At 41.0% G+C, this 18,901-nt stretch overlaps 1 long non-coding RNA gene across 1 annotated transcript in view; it reads right to left on the bottom strand.

The window, feature by feature from the left end:
• Positions 1–2,275: 2,275 nt before the first annotated feature.
• LOC146430300 (uncharacterized) overlaps positions 2,276–18,901 on the bottom strand; it is a 31,573-nt gene continuing 14,947 nt past the window's right edge. The window contains exon 3 of the long non-coding RNA XR_014855327.1: positions 2,276–17,775. This is a non-coding gene — a long non-coding RNA (uncharacterized LOC146430300). The remainder of the gene's footprint in view (positions 17,776–18,901) is intronic.

The raw sequence follows: 18,901 nt of genomic DNA, 5'->3' as shown, positions 1-18,901 counted from the left end.
CGGGGGGAAAAGAGTCCCAGAAGAGCAGTCCCTCCCTGCAGACAAACGCAGGGGGCAGTTGGCTCCTTTTGCCAACCCGGGGCAGAGGCAGTTTCAGGCTGGTGTGGAAAGAGCCCCTATTTTTACAGCTGTTGGGGACACTTTCAGAGGGGGCTGCAGTTGGGAGCTGGAGGTTTCAGTGTGGTTCTGGTCAATAAAAATGGATGTGGCTTGAAAATGCCTGCTCCAGTGGCAGGGAGGATGGAGGAGCAGTGCTTAAAAGGTTAAAAAGGACTGAGTGAGTGGGAAGTTACAGGGTTATGGGTGGAGTTATCCACACTTTTTAAAAAAGCACAACAGAGTAAACAAATTCATCTTTCAGTTAATGTCAGGATGAAGGTAAGAGTGCAAGGGTGTTGTCCCTTGCTGTGACCAACACCGGGCTTTTAGAAATAAAAAAAGTGAGACATTTTATTAGGAAGCTATTAAACCGAGTTTATTTTTCATTCTGCCCCCAAATTGTGCAAAAATGATACCCGTCTAAGTTACAAGTGAACTTCATGTTCACTTCTCTCTCTGCTGGATCTTAATTTCTTTAGCACTGAGGGGAGAGGGAGCGATTGTTAGCGAGCCTTTAAAAATCCATGCAAAATAAATCAATGTGTTTCTGCCATCTACATTTCAATTCAATAACATCGTTTTCATAGAGCTATTTCATTAGGATGGAATAACTCACCTGTAAGTAATTACAGCTGACTTGCTTTCTAGCAGAGACCAATACAAGTCCAGAAAGGGGATAAAGGTTAGCTCAAGGAAATACTGCAGAGGTTTGGCATGGGTATAAAAGCAAATAGTTATGTTCTCTCCTTAGAAAGCAAGTTATTTTGAGTCATCATTTAAAAGAAAATTCATAGCTGTGCCTTGAAGCTTCATTTTAATCTAAAATTTAAAAACAAAACCCAGCTTGAAAGTGTTTCATCAGTAAAAGGTCTGCATCAAACAGAAAAAAGCTCCAAACCAACAAACAACCCAAAGTTCCAATAATAATTGTTTTAGAAATCCACCTTTCTCAGATTTCACAAAGGCTCAAGCAGTCAAATAGTTTGTTTGGTATTTGTTGTTGTAATTCCTCTTCTTGTTGAAATTGTGTGTTGGCACTGAGTAACATTTGTTTGAAATTAGTTTATCAGTGTAACACTAACTTAAGAATGAGTTTAGTGGTTCAAAAGTGCACTACTTTGAATGAGATAATTTAAGTGGAGCTGTACATAGAAAAAAAACCCATGAAGAGTATTTAAAATTATTTTTATATCTAATACTCACTACCAGATTTAAAGAGCATGTTTTAATATATAGTTTAGTGTAAAAATCCTAATTAAAAGTTCAAAGTTCCGTTTTAAATCCTAGTTCAAATGCTTACTGATTTTATTTAATGATTTTTATTACAGCAAACTGCCCTAAAGTTTTGTATTAATTCATACTAATGTGCAACACTTATTTCTATCTATTCCAGAATATTCAATAGGAAGTTTTCCCAGGAAAATTTCTTTTTAGGAAACCCCATGTTTCTTAGTTACAAACAAAATTTAAATAGAAATAATCTTTTTCATTACTAGATAATTTCAGGAAGTTCATCCTTTCAACATTCTACAAGCTTTTGTACATACATTTTAAAACAAATTATTTACAAAATAAAATGCCTTTCTAAAATCCCTGGGATGTGTTCATCTCCAAAATTCTGACGGTTTGTATTTTAAACTCTTTTTGGAACAAAATTTAAAGGGTCATTTTGCTTTATCAAACAATTAAAATGTGCTTTCAGACAGGCAGGGAGAGGAGGGAGTTGGGCTGTGACGGATTTGAAGCGTTGTTTTAAGAGAGCACTACAGCTACAAAACCTACATTCTCAGTGTTTCAGGAGTTCACTCTTTGTTTTAGTGTCAAGAAGAACATTCAGATTATTTTATTTTATTTATTTTTTAAATTAAGACAATCCACAAAACTTAATCAGAAACAGAACATAGGATTTAATTCTTCCTTTTTTCCAAATCTGTTTCTTACTAGCATTTTTTTTCCTAAATAGTTAAAAAAACCCCTCAACAAAAACCTAAAATAAAATAAAGTGAATGACTTGCAGTTCAGAGAGCATGAAAAAAAGTATGGTTAGCTCCTTCACTCACTGAGTTCACCTTAACAAACTATTTTGGAATTTCATTTGTTTGAAAACTGCAGCATATTTATCTCCCAGGCATTTTAGGGCACTAATCTGTTTGACATTCAAGAAAAGTAACTGAAGAAAAACCCACCTCTTTCCCCCCCACAAGCAGAATTGCCAATTAATATGATTCTGTTCATCCTGACCAAACAGGAGGAATCAGTGAGGTATTATGGGAGATTTATCTAAGGGTCACATCTCACCTCTGAGTTAAAAAATTTAATATGAAAAGAAATAATTATAAAGGTTTTCTCTTTCTTTTGTTATTTGTAAAATAGGTGCTAAACATGAAGATATCTCTGTGTTTGTTGAGGTGTCAGAGCAGTCTCTGGGCAGAGTTAGCAGAGCTTTTTGTTTCTCTGCTAAATTTTGAAATCAGCCTCCCTTTTTTTAACTCTAAAACCCCACCAGTAAACACTTATGCAGATGTAGTTGGTATATTTAAAAGGAGCCGATCTGTGTAAATGGAATTATGAAATTATGGTTTGCTTATCAAACAGTTTAGTTTAAAGTGTTCATTAAGCTTCAGCTTAAATTTGGGTGTTTTAGAGGGGTGAACATGTGGCTGTGATCTGAGTTTGACCATCTCATAAACTGTCCTTCCAAAACGAAGTAGAAAACTGCAGATAGAAATGTTCACAGCTTTGCTTGGCTTGCTACTGAATTGCAGTCTAGAACTGAATTGAAAACTCATTTCCATTGCTTTTAGCTGTTAACCAATATAACTTTGTTTTAAGCTTGCAGACTTAGTGAATGCTTCCAAAGTTAAATTTAATCTTTGTATTCCTTACTAGCACCAGTGAAGCTTAATTTTAAACAATGTTTATAAAAAACTTTGTTGCAAGATTAATTTCCCCTTCCCTTACAACTTGTGTGGTTTGCTCTTCTCACAAATCCAAAACAATAATTATTGGCATTTTGCTAAATTATTTTCTCTCAAATTTTGTGCCAATTATTCAAGTACATCAAGGATTAATGGTTCAATTATATTTAAAATATCACTTATAAGTTCACACCCAGTTTCCAGGCACCTCTGGTTAACCAAGGAGAGCACCTACCTTTCGTTCTAATTTAGTATTCCTCATCACTTGTAATGAAAGATACTGAATTAGTTAAGCAAGACTTTATTGGCACAAGAGGAAAAAATGAAAATAAATGAATTAACAAGCCCTGAGAAATTATCTTTGCAATTACAGAATCTCTTTGCTTCATATCTCACACACATTGTGCATTTAACCAGAGGAAAGTGGAGGGTGCTTAAGGTGTAAAAGACCCTTTAGAAATATTTCAGTCAACACTGCTAGCTCTTGAGCATGTTTATGTTTGCCTTTCATGTCAATGGGGGGAAAATAGCAATGAAATTTTGGTGTTTATACACCTAGGAGCTGGGAAGTCCTGGTTACATATACCAACCTGGAGCTGGGAACATTTACGTGAAAATGAGAGCTTCTTCGTGCTAATTGAAATCTGTACCTGGAAAATAGCAACCCACAAGAAGAACTGATTTTTCAATTAGAGCTCAAACTGGTCAAGAGCCTGTGACCAAACCCAGGACAAATTCAGATACAATTCTCTATAAACACTCCCTTACAGAATAGGAGCTTTTTCTATTATGGAGATGGAATTCAGATTGTAAAAGTCATCTGTTAAGATCAAACAGATAACAGCGTCTTTTCAAAACATTTAAAAATATTCCTTATCCACACTGTTATCTTTGTGACTAAATGATTTTAGCAAATGCTGCAGGGAATATGACATTAGCTAACAGAGTGCAAAGGGTCCCTGTTTGTCTCAATCCTCTGAGTATTCCTTGTAGTGGGCTGAGTCCACATTTAAAACATTCAAATGCTTTTCCCCAAATGACATCAAAGACTGTTTAAATCAATATTTGGATGATCAGCGAGCAAATGTTTGAATTTGGGGAGGAAGGGGCAAATGTAGCCTGTGCTGGTTGCTGTAGCACATCCCACACGATTTGAGGTGGGCAAAGGTTGTCACATGGCAGAGCTGCTGTAGGAAGGGGAGGAAAGGACAGCAGCTCCTCAAATGGTCAGAGGAGATTTGAGGGATTTCCTGACTGGGCAATTCCACCAGGCAGAATAAAACTGGGAGGAATTAGCACTACCTTCGAGGAAGCTTTGATTTTTGTGCAGACAATATTAATAGGGAGCTAGAGATTCCCAGGGCAGCATCAGTTCTGCAGTTCTTCCAAATTCATGATTTAATATCACCAATGAAGAGGTGTCTTTGTGGCAGAAACCAGACAGCATCCTTTTTTGACCTAAGCTTAGAAGGAAACTAGTTTGGTGCTGTGAACACCACCAAAATCCTTTTAAAAGTCCAGAATTCAAGAGAAAATTTTCTCTGTTAAGACCTGACAGCAGAAACTTCAGTCATCATTATGTTTCAGCTCAGGCAGTGTTTGTCTTTGCCATGTAAACTTTTAAGAGAATAAAGGTGTAGATCAGCTGTAATTTAAAACAAAACAAAATAAAACAAAACAAAACCAAAACAATAAAACCACCACACAGTAAGAACACCTTGATAACATTTTAAACAAACTATTAAGGTTTGTTCCAAGTACACACATAAACTTTTTTCTAACAGGGGAAGACTCAGAGTATCAAGTTTGTTTACTAATTTTACCTGTCTCTTGGCAGAGCTACCTTGGCTTCAGCACAACCTTCAGAAGTCACTGGCATCCTAAAATTGCTATTCATTAGCTGCTGGAATAAAGTAAACTAGGTTTTCTCTGCTGCTCATATAGAGGATGTGCACTCTCTACTTCACTATTTCTCATTCAAATTAAACATTTCATTAAAAGATATCATCAAAAGAAATCCCTAAAAATTTTAGGGTCATTATGTGACAGGATATTTGTTTTTATTAAGGGTATGTTAAACTATCCTGATCCAAATAACAATCAAGATAACATCTCTTTAAGCTACATTAATTCAGACTCTTAAAGTCCAACATGTATATGGTAAAGTGTGCAAATTAATAGCTAAAGGATGTTGTGCACTTTAACCACACTTTGAAACAGCAGACCATTCCAAAGAGATTGTACACTCTCATCTCATTTAACTGAAATTAATCAAAATTAAACAAATTCTCAAAATGTCAGAAGTGATTGTAAAAAAACAATGTGCATTGCAAACCCCACCACCTAAACAGCCATTATGTTTAAAGGAAATCTGTGATCTGCAACTAATTAGGAGCAAAATGGTTGTAAAATATTTAGTTTGTGAGTAGCATTTTAAATTCAGTAACAGCTATAACAAAATGGGTAAGTAAATGACATTAATCACTCCTGATACTAAATTATCCCTATTTTACTTCTAGGACAGGAATCAGACTGGGTGATGTTTTCTATTAGTTAAACACATCCATAACCCAGTGAAAGCCTAGGAGGCCATTTAGCTAACAGGGATTTCAGCATCCTTCTTGTTCCTTTATTTTGGGTACCTTTTAGGGGTCATATAACTATTTTAAAGAGTCACCTTGATTTTTCAGCAGAGGTGGTGAGCATTATTTTCCTGATAAGAGCTTTTTCAGACAGGTAGAGCAATATTTCCTGCAGTGAAGACTAAACACCAAGTTCACCCAAAATGACTTTAACAACTAAAGGAGAATACTGTTCTCCAACCTGCAATATCTTTTTCTTCCTTTTTGGTTTTGTTTCAGAGAAGAAGAATTTTTGGAGGTTTTACTAAATAATGCAACAAAATCTAAGTGGGTATTTTCCACAGTGAAGCTGTTGTTTCCCTCAAAATGTGGTATCTCGTTTGATTTTTATAAATTAATGGCAAGTGCAGCAAGTGAGAGCAAGTGCTTAGCTTCTCCATCCCAAAACACTCCTGTGTGGTGTCTCCTGCATGATCTAACAGCCAGAGACATATGGTCTCACTCTCACCTGTTTTTCCAGTTTTTTACACCCTCTGGCTGTGCATTCCCATTTCTCATTTCATGAAAAGCAAAATTGTATTTTTATATATTTTTAAGAAAGAAAATAGACTCATTTTTAAAGCCCATTTTAATTCATGAACATTTTAATTCACGAACAGCTGATTAGATTCAGCTTCTCAAGATGAATTATTTCCTGCTTTTCTTTCTTGTAAATATCTTCCACCACCAACCACCTTCTGCAGATAAAACTTTACCAATTAGTCATTTACAGACATAAACTCACAAGGCAAAAAACAGCCTTTGCAGCTCTAGGCCTCTTTGATGATGATGATGTTTACAAATGCTTTCACTGCTGGGCTAGTAATGTGCACTTTGCCATTAGCTCTGTGAAACTGTTCGACACACAAAATGTGCCTTTCAGCAAGGCAGATGGTAAGAAAGATTGTTCCTTTCATTATATGCAGGACACTTATAAAATAAATAGTGACTGGGGTGAGCGTACCGATTTCTTGAGACTGAAAAAAGCTGTCTTGTTGTTCGAAACGATTTCACTGGCAGAACAGGTCACTTGCATAAATATCTGTCCTGGGGAGATTTCCACTGTTCCTGTGTTGCCACTGTGCCTCCCAGCAGTGGATAGAGTGAGGGCTTCTGCTGCCAGGTGCTTTACACGCTTATTGTAAGGCAGCCCTTGCGTATGAGATGTGACTGAAATCCTTCTTTTCTCTACCATGTTTTTTTCAGTTCCTATGAAAATTTGCGGTTCCCTCCTTTAGATGTCAAGTGCATCAGGACATGCTAGTTCCTAACAACACTGTCATACACAGCAGAACAAAAGTTCTGCATTTGATGGGGATACAGGAGCTGAAAAGGGTTAAGTCAGACCACAGAGACATGAATAATCTGCACTGCCTGACCAGAAGCAGAAGTGGGTTCCTGAACTGTGTGTCTTGCAGGAAGGGTAAGTGAGAGAAATGTCAGAGCCCAAGCAGCTTGCACTCATTTAGGAGAGGAATAGCTGTTTCGATAAAGGAGAGAGTGGGCAAAGTTTATCCTGTACAAGCACCACAGGGGTTAGAGCTCTTTTATTGCTGCAGGCAGCCTTGGCTGAACAGCTGAGTGTCCACTTGGAGTCAGGCAGAAGAGAACACGAAGTACATCAGCTCAGCTCCTCTGTGCTGGGGTTCTCTCTCTGTGCTTTGGTTTTCCTTCAGTCGTTGGCTGGGACTGACCATTCCCACTCTTGTGACTGCTTTAAATCTCAGGCAAGGAGTTGATTCCAACACAACCAGTTTTTGCTTTGCAGGCGACCAGACAGCACACTGAGAGCAGGCAGCGTGTTTAGCTTCCTATCTGAGTACCAGACACTGACAGAAATGTGAAGGTTAGCAAGATGAATCATCTGCTCTCTCCACTCCCTCACCATGCTCTGTTGTGGTATTCCACAGGAATACCTAAATACCAGCTGAGTATTGAGTTTGCTTGGATATCTACTAAAATACTTCATTAGCTAACTTTGCTATTTCAAGAAAGAGAAAGTAGCTAGAATGAATGAAATTGAGTCTTTGACCCTGTGATGCAAAACCCTCTCTCTTAGAGTTGTAATCACTAAATTAAAATGAAAGTCAGAGATAGAGTGATCAATTGTAAGAAAAACTAGGGGAGGTAAGAGAAGAGAACAAATGATCAGAAAGAAGGGATGGAAGCATTTTTCAGACCAACATAAAAACTTTCACAAAATGACATAGCAAATAAAGACTTCAGATATCTTCAGATAGGGAAGGAGCAGGTTTCTAAAATTGTTCTGCTAAGAAAGAGAAAGAGCTTGGGTGCTCCTTGGAGAAAAGCTCCATTTGCCTTTTCCTGTGCTGGACAGCCATCACTGGCACCTTGGATCTGGCTCAGTTGGGTAGAAAGGTTCTGAGGGGAATGTTTCCATATCTGTCCTTCTGCCCCTCCATCCATCTCCCCTTAGGAGAATATCCCTATTGTGAGATACCTCGGTCGTGCACCATCATGTATGTTTAGATGCAAGAAAAGAAAATGCTTGGAGTAGTAGTGGCTTCCTGTGAGTCTGTCACTGAGACATTTTCTTCCTTCTTCAGAGGATAAAACCATAGACACACCTTACCCTGACCTGTTCTGTACTTGTGTGTTCCTGGAAAAAGCAAACATCTTGGTCTCTACTTGTCATACCTGTGCTGTCTGGTTAGCTGTGTGAAGAGCATACAGCTCTCCACTCTGGAGAGAAAATGGGAGAGGGAGCTGAAGTTTGGATCATGAATCTTGTAAACTGTGTCTTGGTCTACAGAAAAATAAATGAGAGGATCCTCAGAACATGGATCTGCTTAAATACATGTTCTTAGCACTTGACACTGAGATTGCCAATGATCACAGTACCCTGATGCTTTCATAATCTGGCGTGTCCATAGTCCAGGCTTCTTGGATTTCAGTTATATCATTTTGTCTCATGTTTGATGCTAATGCAGGACAGGAGTCCCGTGGCTGAATTCCCAGAGAAATATGTCTCTAGAATTTGACTGAGACACTATCTCCTGTGGAGAAAGTAACTGTGGGATTCTGGGTTCAGCCCAAGGCTTGACAAAATCATGGTCCAGCCTATTGACAGGTTTTCATCTGCCTTTCCTTCCTTGACATTTTTCCCCAAAACTTCATAGGAGTTAAACAATAAAACATTTCATTTCTATGAAGAGTCTGATACTGTTTCCACTGATGCACATTTGTGCAGTGGGACTCCGGATCAGCACTGCTGCTGCGTTTTCTGAGTACTACTGCTAGGAATGACAGATATTTGCTGCTCCTTGGGGGGATCCTTGGAAACTATAGCATGATTTCTGTGATATCCTATCATCAGAGGAACATAGGCATGGCCACACTACACCAAAAGAGTAATCTACCTAAGTTTGTTCTAAGACAAGATACCTATCTAATTTAATGTCCTCATAGAAGCTAAGTTTGGGAAAACTTCTCTCAGTCCCTACAGTCATATTCCAGCCATTACTGGGACATCTTCTGCACTGAGAGATGGAGTTCACTTTTCAGAAATCTCTCAGCAGCAGATGGGCATTATGAATGGAAAGTGAGGACTGCAGAAACCAAGTTTCATTTCCCATACTCTGCACAGACTGTCAGTAGTGTCACTGCTAGCAGTAATGTCCAGTGTAGAGGAGTTTCTATTTTACTGCCTGTGTACCAGCTCAATGCTTTTCTGTACAGGTTTGTTTTATACACTGTGTTTAGAAACGGTTCATTTGTCATGTTTTAAGAAGACACAGAGTATCACTGTTTCCAACTCTTTGAAAGTGGAAGGCTGATTAATTTCTAATTTGGACACTTAATTAAGATTAAGAGCTTGGAACGGTTTCCATGTGAAAGCAGTGAGACTTTAGCTGCTGAGTTTGAATGCAGGTAGAATTACACTGTCAGGCTGTGTCAGTGCAGTACAAAAAGTGCACCAGAGTGCTAAAGAAACAGACTTTCCGCTAAAGTCCTGAACAGAAGTCTGGAGAGCTTCCAGCTCCTACCCAGCCAACAGTATCTCCTGTTGAAATCACTGATGTAGATCAGTGTGAGGATTGAAACTGCACTTCTGGACAAAACGGTTTTCATTGAGAAGGCTGCCTGTGTGTCTCTAAGGAGAATGGCTGTTCAAAGCCACAGACACTGTCCACAGTGCTTGCTACAGGATGATTTTTTTTTTTTGGCAAGACAGGAACGAAGACATTGGTACACTATTCCAGGTGGCCAGGGAAGGGCACCCCAGGAAAAGAAAATACATAGAGAGACTTAGATCATGCCTTGCCAGCACAAAGATGGCACTCACTGGCTACAGAATCTTGCCACATTTCAGAGCAGTGTCTTGCTGTTCCCTGTGTTCTCAAACAGAGAAGAGACACCTACTTCCCACCCTCCTGCAGAGGAAGAGGTCCACTTTTGCTCTCTGCCACAGTTATCCCTTCAGGCCTGGTTATTTCAGTTGAGGAGAGACAGCTGCCTGTGTGTCCATCACATGCACAGCTCACAGAATTCGGTGCAGGGAGGGAGCAGCAGTGGGGCAGCCAGGGCTGTGCTGCTGCCCCAAACAGGGCTGTACTCGGGGAGGGGACGAACTGCAGTGGTCCCTTGGCCCTGCCCCTGCAGAGAGCTGCACTGACAGGAGCTGCCTGTGGCAGAGACCATTTATTCACACAAGCCAGCCCAGGAGCAAATACATGAAGATCAAAAAAATTGATTGGTCAAGGATTCCTCATATTCCCTTTTCTCTTTCCAGTAAACTGTGTTGTGCCTTATCTCGCCTATGCTTTAGGATCACCTGGTGTTAGTGAGCTATTCATTACAGCAGGCAAAGCCCCACAGCACCTACCCAGCTGCACTGAGCCTCCCATCATAGGAACTCCTTCCCAGAAAGCCCCACTGCACTGGGGGCTAGGTTTTGAGTTTGGCAGGCCCAGTACACTTCACTCTATTCTGACTGCTCTTTGCTGCAGAATTCTGTTCCTGTCCGCTTGCTGGTGGGTGAGTTCCTTTAGCCTGTGTTATTCCCTGTGTTTCCTTTTTTTCTTTGTTAAAGGCAGTATTTCTCATTTCTTGAGCTATTGTTTTCCAAGGTTCTCAAAACACGTGGATTCTGCAATAATAGACAGAGAGGCAGTGTTGCTCAGTGTAGCAGCTTGCAATTGTAAATCTCAAGGCATTTTATTGTGGTGATTGTTGTATCTCCTTTGCAAGTGTTGTTTCTGTAGCAGAGAAGTGATGTTGCCTGCCCTCACATCTCAGCTGGGACAGAACACAGATTATGGAGTGCTGATCTCAACTGTGCTTGCTGTGTTTGCTTCCTTGGCCTTGTTGTGCTTACACTGTGGAGCACACAAACAGGGTCCTTAAAGTGGGGTAGGATTGCAACCACCCCCACACCTACTGATGGAATTGAGTACATTCTCTTTTCAGAGTAGTGATTGGCAAAAAGTTCAGGTATCCTTGCAAGGAAAGCCCTGTGTGTTAGTTTGTGCCAAGCAGTTCTGTTGTTTTCTCTGCTTTCCTCGAGTGTTTGTTCTCTCAGCTCTGAATATCACCATAGACCTTGCTGCTGTAATTCTCTGCTTCTTTCTTGTGTTGCTCTAAACACAGTTTTCGGATGATGGTGTGTATTGGATAAATGAGGAATTGTTGTACATGTCCGGGGTCTTGTTTTAAAATATCAGATGGAGTAATGGTACCCAGCTGAAAATGAACAGGACTTTATTGCAATTATTTGATCATTTTCCTTTGAAGGAAAGGTTTTTCAAGCCATCAGCACTTGTGAGCAGCAAGAGAAAATGATCAAATGACAATGTATGCTCAGTAAAACAGCTGCTCATGCTATAGCCATGAGTCAAAATCTGTTTTACTGTAAAATTTCATTGGCGTCAACTGGAATTTTGCCTGAGTAAGGTGCTCGAGATTTTTCTTCAAGTAACTTTACAGTTACTCAACATGGAGAATTAGGAATCACGTGACATTCCTGACACAATATTATGTTTCCATTCTTGCTGCATGAACATACTTATCTGAAGATTAAGTAGATTTTGCACTTACAAAAGTGCATGCTCATGCTGAAGGCAGACAAAGACCTTGGAGCTGTTGTGCTATTGGAACTTCAGTTATTTATCCAACTGTCCACCATGGCAGGAGTTGTTCTGTTAAATATGTAATTCCCCACTTTTTTTTTTTTCTTAAACAAGAGAACCAGAGGGTGAAAGGGTTGAAGATTAAAATGTAAACAGCAAAATTTATTATAATTACAAGAGTGTTTCAAATTATTTCCTTAAACTGCAACATAATTTACCTCTAGTCAAGGTCTCTATTGGTGGTGAAAGAGGAAACTGCTTGACCTTGGGGTGACCTCTGGCCCCCGGGGGTCAGCGCCCGAGGAATGTGCAGATGTCACGGTTCATAAGCAAGGACAGAAACTCTCAGGTTTCCCAGGCAGAGAGGCGCCAGTTCGGGGATGGGGCCAACATGTGCACCTCCCTTTGAACCAGCCACTCATACCTGCAACCACATTGAAAGTCAGCATGCACTGGCCTGGAGATGGGAAAGGTCCAGGGCTGCCCAGGATGGATGCTTGTGCCACAAATGGGCAGAGACAGCAGAATAGAATGGAGGGAAACATAAAATTTCCCTAAAGAGGATCAGCATCTGCACCACTTTTTTGTTGTACTCGAGGAATGCTGCAGCCAAATGTGACCTGCAGTGCAGATCCATGTGGAATGCCTGGCAAGAAGCATTTAGAGGAGCTTTGGCTGCAACCAACAGATACAGCTTGTCGCTGTTGCAAAAGCAAGTGTCCTAAACTCTTAAAAATGCTAGGAAAGGAGAGAGAAATAGAAGGATTTACTGCCCATACTATGTTAACAAAAACTGCATGGGCTGAATTGGTGCAGTGCAAATTGCTGCTGGGACTTTTGCAAAGCCAGCAGAGATCCTCTCAGTAACCCCATCTGAAGTTGGTCGAGTGCTGCTGCATACCTTCTCTCTGCCCCTGCTTGTGCTGCCAACCTATGTTCTCTGAACAACAATACAAGAAAAAAAGTCCCAAACAAAAACATTCATGCCTAAAAAACCCGCAAATCAACAAAACAAAAAACCCAAAACAAAACCACAACACCTTTATAAAATTGCTCTTAATAAAACAAATGAACAAGGAAAATAGGCTTAAGCTAAAACAAATTGTGTGGTAAATATTAAGCTCAGGGAGAGAAAATTATATCAGCAATAATATTCAAAGAAGAAATGGGATGAGGGAAAAAACAAACACAAGCTTAATTTTAATATTTAAATCATACCTTATATATCAAAATAAAATTTATATTCAAGGAAATTGTGAACCCAAGAATTCCTTTCAACTATTTGCAGCCTACAAACCACAAGTTGTGCTAAGCATGATCAAAGTACTTCACAATTAGTTAGGGTTTAAATCACTATAATTGTCAGCCTAGGTTGTAATCAGAGAAACATTGTTTTGGAGCGGCAGCAAACTGGCCCTGGTTGTAATCTGGGGAAAATTCGAGAAAAACCTTGGGATGTGGTTGGTTAACAGTAGCTCAGTGCTTGGGGACAGAGCTGTGTTAAACATGTGGGACATCAGAGAGGCTGTTCCAGGATCATGAGACAGCCCACGGCTGCTGGTGCAAAGCTCTCTCTGACTGCTGTGCTCTGCTCAGCTCCCTGGGGAGGAGTGGGCAGCACATCAGAGAGTCTTTGTAAAAATGCAATTCGTGAGGTGCTGTAAAAATCACGTGCTCCAGGTGATCCTGGAAGGTGCTTGGTATGTTCCTTGTGGGGATGGTAGGAAGAGGCAGCCAGTGGAATGAGCGGTGCAGAATTCTTGGATGGAGGAGGCTGCAGGAGTGCCAAGAATGACTGCAATGCGAGTGTGAGCCTGCTCGAGCATTGCTCTTTTAATAAAGCTGGCAGCATGTTATCTGGAAGCTCTGATGGGTTTCCTAATAGATTCCTTGGAAGTTTCAGGTTGGAGAACTCTTCCAGAGGCTTTGCCAACACAACAGAATAGAGGATGAGCTCAAACACTTTTGTAATTAGAAAGAGAGTATTCCTTGCAATTAAAAAGATCTTCCAGGAGTGCAGGAAATAAAGCCTGTCTTTGAAGAAATCATGCTTTCTAGACCTTAAAAGGGTAAAGGTAGCTTTAATCTGGACTCTGCTATGGAGAAACTGGAGGAAATTTCCCCACTGGATGCCCTGGAAAGAGAATTTGCTCAGCAGTACAAATGAATAAAACAACAAGGCTTTGTGCTTGAGGATCTCAAAGCGTTTTCTGCTCTGCACCAGGAAATGTAATACCTCCTGGGAGCTGTGCTAAATTGGAAACAGGGACCTTCTCAAAGCTTGCTCAACTCTGCTCCGGCTGAGCACAGCCACGCTTCCACCAGCGTTGGTGGAAAAGACAAGTGATGTTTTGACAACTTGAGTCTTCAGTCGTGACTTTTCTACAGGGATGCAGGAGATTAGCAGGCAGCATAGATTTAGTGAAGAAGCCATTAAGAGAAGAGAATTAAATTTGCCACCTCACATGCAGCCAAGCCAGAGACTTTTCTTGGTGTCAGAATGACAGAAAAATCACCACCTTCTCAACAGTGACTCTTATGGTTTCCAGGAAAATGGGGGTAGTGCTGGGGTGGCAGTGAGGGAATGGAGTGGTTGAGGAGGCTCTGCTGGCAGTTTCCCCTGCTCTGTTTCAGAAAAAAATGCAGAAGTGAGCAAAGTTCAACCCCCAGTTTAGTTCGTATGAATCATCTCCTCTACTTTGGTTCTCTTCTAGTCACCAAAGAGGTATTACGGAAGAGATTACTAAAATGGAGCAATGGGCAGGCAATGGGACTGCGAAAGTGAGGGGGATAATTAGTGGAAGAGATGAGGTTTGAAAGAAGCAACCAGTACCTCAGGCCTTCATCCGGGAAGGGAAACAGTTTCCTGAGAACCTGTTCAGGTTCAGGTGGTGCTGGACTGAGAGAGTCCTGCAGGTGATGGCTGGGAAAGAGGAGATTGTAAAAAAGCAGAGAAGCTCCATGGAGAAGGGTGTGCTGTGCTCCCCTAGTTGAATGTAAATGGATTGTAGCTGTCCTTTTAGTCTACTTTCACAAAATAACTTACTGAATTATTCATTTGAAGTCTCAGTTAGAGTGACTAAAGGACAGTAACTCATCAGGCACTGCCAGACTCTGGGCATGGCCACATGGTTGTGGTCCCACTGCATTCCCCAGAGCACACAGCAGAGCCTTTGCTGGCTTTGCTGCACACTTGGCATGGCACCAAGGAAAAGGCACAGATGGGTGATACCTGATCTGGTGTAAAAGATCTCAACATGAGCACTGCCCTAGCAAACTGTTATCAATTAAGAATTCATAGATTGGGTTTATATCCAAGTAGTGATTTTTATCAGGTTGCAGCTTTTCTGAATCAATGATTAAAACCTCCCAACTAGTTTCTGTCTTTATTCCTGACTTATCTAAGGACTGAGCAGACCTTTTATCTTTACTTTGTGTCCAGAAGTACGGCACATCATCTCACTTCTCTGCCACAGAGATGGTGCAAGGGTGTATCAGCTAAGGTGGGCTATCCTGACTCATTACCACAGAGTTTTTGTTTATTTTAATGTGGAGAAAGAACCTGTTATGCTCTTCCACAGTTTTCACTATTCCCATTAACCAATGCAATTGTGAACAAGTCCCAGTAAGACATTGGCAATGCATGTTTTTCTTCAGCCTCTGATCATGCACCTTTTGTGACACATGGTGTGTTTAATGCATCCCTGCAAATTTGTCTTCCCATGACTTAGCCCATATTGGTCAATAAAAGACAGTCCATAAAACTGATGGGTGGGAGTAACAGAGTAATAAAGAAGAGGTGAACCAAGATTCTGGGATTTTTTTGTTTGTTTGTTTGTTTCCCCTTTTCATGACTGGGTGACCATCAGATGGAAAGAAGGGCAGTCTTTGGGAAGTGATGATGGAAAGATTCTCCTTTTGACTGGCTTGACTCAACAAACAAAATCTGCATGGATTTGTGGGAAGCAGAGGACACAGAGGGGGAGAAGTGATAGTAAAGCTGCACCCAGCTTCCTAGCAGCAGCAAAAGCCAGATGTAGAATTTGTTCCCTGAGCAGACAGGACCCTGAGCTGTTTCTTTAGCTTTCCTTTGGCTCTTCTGAGATTTTCTTGCTGTCAGGAGGAACTGGGTGGAAAGGGTGGGGAGAGGGGGGGCTTTGTGCCATTACTCCACTTGAGTGTAGGGAACAGAGAGCAGAAGGTGTGGTGAGAAGCCTTTTAAAGTGGTCGTAGATGTGTGAGGTCTGATTCTGTTTTCAAAAACGTATCTGTTGGATGTAAGTGCATGGGAGGTCATTAGAGCTCTGCTGCCTTTCAGGGGGTGAGGCAGGAGGGAGCTGGGCTGGGAATGGGCAGGCAGGAGCATCGCTGCCGGGAGCGAGAGCCACCGTGCGATCAGCAGGCTCCGGCAGCGGGGCAGGGGGGAAAAGCTGGATTTCCCTCTCCTCAGCTGAAGGCATGGCTGGCCACAGCCAGGCGCTTGTGTTTAAAATCACGCCAGCTTGTGATTATGCCAGCAGTTACTCTGGAAATTAGTATGGCTAGCTGGCAGGGCTTTAAACAGAGCAGTGCCTGTCTTTGGTGGTCACCTAACATCTTGTTGTTCACTGGATCTAAAAATAAAATGTGTTTTCCCAGAGCAGAGAATCCAGCTTGTAGGAAAAGGCAGGTATTTTGAAATAATTTTCCATGTGGTAGTACCTCTGGTTCATCCAACAACCCATGCTACTTCTCTAACCTTTCTCAAATCCCTGCTTACCCTTCCATGGATGGGGACTGGGGACTTGTAATGTAGTTTTTTATTCAATACAGAAAAAACAATTGGTTCTTATGTGTAAAGTTATTTCTGAGGGAGAGACAGATGTAACAGACTGTGTGATAATTTTCTGAGGTTATGGGAATAGATATCCTCTCAGAAAAAAAAGGAATGGTCTGATATCCATCCTGCACAGACACAGTGTGTTTCCAATAATCGTACTACTTGCTAATATTAAGATTCTTGTTGCATCTGAACTAATCCATGATATGTTTGTGGTGGACCACAAGTGAAGACATAAAGGGACAGATATGAGAGATGTGATAGGGTCTCAATTTAAGGTTGGCCATGGGTTGCATGACATTCTTGTAAGTAAACTGACAGTGTCCAGGTTTATAATAGCTAAACTCCTCAGTTTCCTTTATGTAAACATTTCACTCTAATGGAACATTATACCCAGGACCATGCCTCACCAGACATGCATGTATATGAATTGCATAAAGATAGACCAATAGATAAATAGATATCTGGATTTAATAAACACTCACATTCTAACACTAATAGGCTGGTGAAATCTTACAGAGAAGGAGAGACAGACTGAAGGAAAATACAAAATACTGCCGAGAGTTTACAGACTGGCACAACTGGAAGCACTCAGCATCAAAAGAATGAGGGAGGGAAAGGCCAAGATGCATCAGGCATATTCTGTGCCTATTAATATTCTCCCATATTGTAGCAAGGGATGGTGAACAACTCAGTGGGGTGAGTGGCTGCTATTTCTTCAGAGGTGAAATCATCATCCAAATCAAAGAGTTTCATTTATGAACTGTAGAAGATTCAGAAATGTTTTTCCAAAGGCAGAGGATGTCTAGGATTTTGTGTACCTTGAAAATCAGGTAAGTTCCCTTGAAAATTTTACTTTGACTTACTTGGAGGCAAAAATGTTTTTCCATTAGGGACACATTTCTTCAGATTGATCATTTTTCTGTAGGTACTTCTTGACATTTTCCCTGCTGTCTTTCACCAGAAAACAAGAGGGGAAAAAAGTGACAAACAAAATCTTCCATTCCCTGTTCCCTCCCAGACAAATCTCCTTTCCAGTTCTTGGTGCGGGAACCAAAATCCTGTGACAGTGACAGCTCTTTACTGAACTTGTTGAAACTGTGCCACTTGACAGGATATGGTCCCGATGGCCAGCATGGAAACAGGAGGATTCTGCATCCAAGAGCCTGTGTGGGAGGGCTCAAATAATACCCTTCAGTTATTTCCTATGGCTTCAGAATTCAAGGTAACTAGGTGAAAAGAAGGAAGAACTTTATGTCAGTAAATGAGCAACAAAACAAACAAAAAAGATAAACTGGGCAAAATAATTTCTAAGTTCCAGCTTGCCCACTCGGGTCTGTCTTTAAAATGAGCATTGTCTATCACCCAAGTAAGGTCAATGCAGCTATTGCCCCAGCCCAGAAACCCTTTCCCTCTTGTTTTTACAGTGCCTGGGTTTATTTTACTTCCCTTTGTTTGGCTCAGTGCCATTTTGTTGGCTAACATTCACCTTGGCTGGATATACCAGGGAAGGGCTGCTCACTGCTCTCTCCATGGTGTGCCCAGTGAAGCCCACTCTTCCCAAATGGCTCGAGCTGTTGATTCCTCCTGCCACCTGCGTTTTGGGGAGCTCGTGGCTCCAGCAGCAACCCTGCTTTTTAGCTGGCTTTAACGATTGTTCTGAGCTAGACCAAAGAATATCTATGTCGCCTTTGCAATGTAAAAGCAGCAAAATCAGAGGACTGCCCAGCGCAGGGCAGTGGAGAGCAGAGCCCCCACACGTGCACGGGCACCGCGTACTCTCCCACCAGGGATCTGCAATCTTGCATGCATGAATTGCCTTGCAACGGCCACTCGGCTGTCATCCTGTCAGGCCCATTTACAAATCGCATAACAGGTTTAATTTTGAAATCTCTCTCTTCTCCCCCCTCCCCGCTTTATTTTTGCTGAAATGCATTTACAATGAAAGTATTTGAAAAGGAATAATTATCTATATGAGCAACGACAGCACAATGCCTGCAGCCTGCAGCGGCGGGGTGGGCTGCCATCAGAGGAAATGAGCCCTAAGTCTGAAATCTGCTTTTATACATGTGTACATACTTACAAAGAGCTAGGTATTTGCAAATACCTACAAAATACTTGATGGATAGGGATATGACGTGATTTTTAAATTATGTGGGTATAGATCAGACACGCAAAGTCTGACTTCAGCTTTTGCTTTTGTTGTGCTAAACGCCACATTTTAAAATAAATCCCTAACCATATCACTGTGTGCATTTTATATCTGAAGGGATAGTCATCAAGAAATTGGTACCAAAACCTTAGAAATGCTTTCCAAAGAATTCCAGCCCAATTTATATTTTTAAAAGGACGGCC

This window comes from Lichenostomus cassidix, chromosome 15 (assembly GCF_008360975.1).
Source record: "Lichenostomus cassidix isolate B80296 chromosome 15, HeHo_3.0, whole genome shotgun sequence".
In the NCBI taxonomy this organism is placed as follows: domain Eukaryota; kingdom Metazoa; phylum Chordata; class Aves; order Passeriformes; family Meliphagidae; genus Lichenostomus; species Lichenostomus cassidix.
Note: the sequence above shows the minus strand (reverse complement) of the source record. Positions and strands in the feature narration are given on the sequence as shown.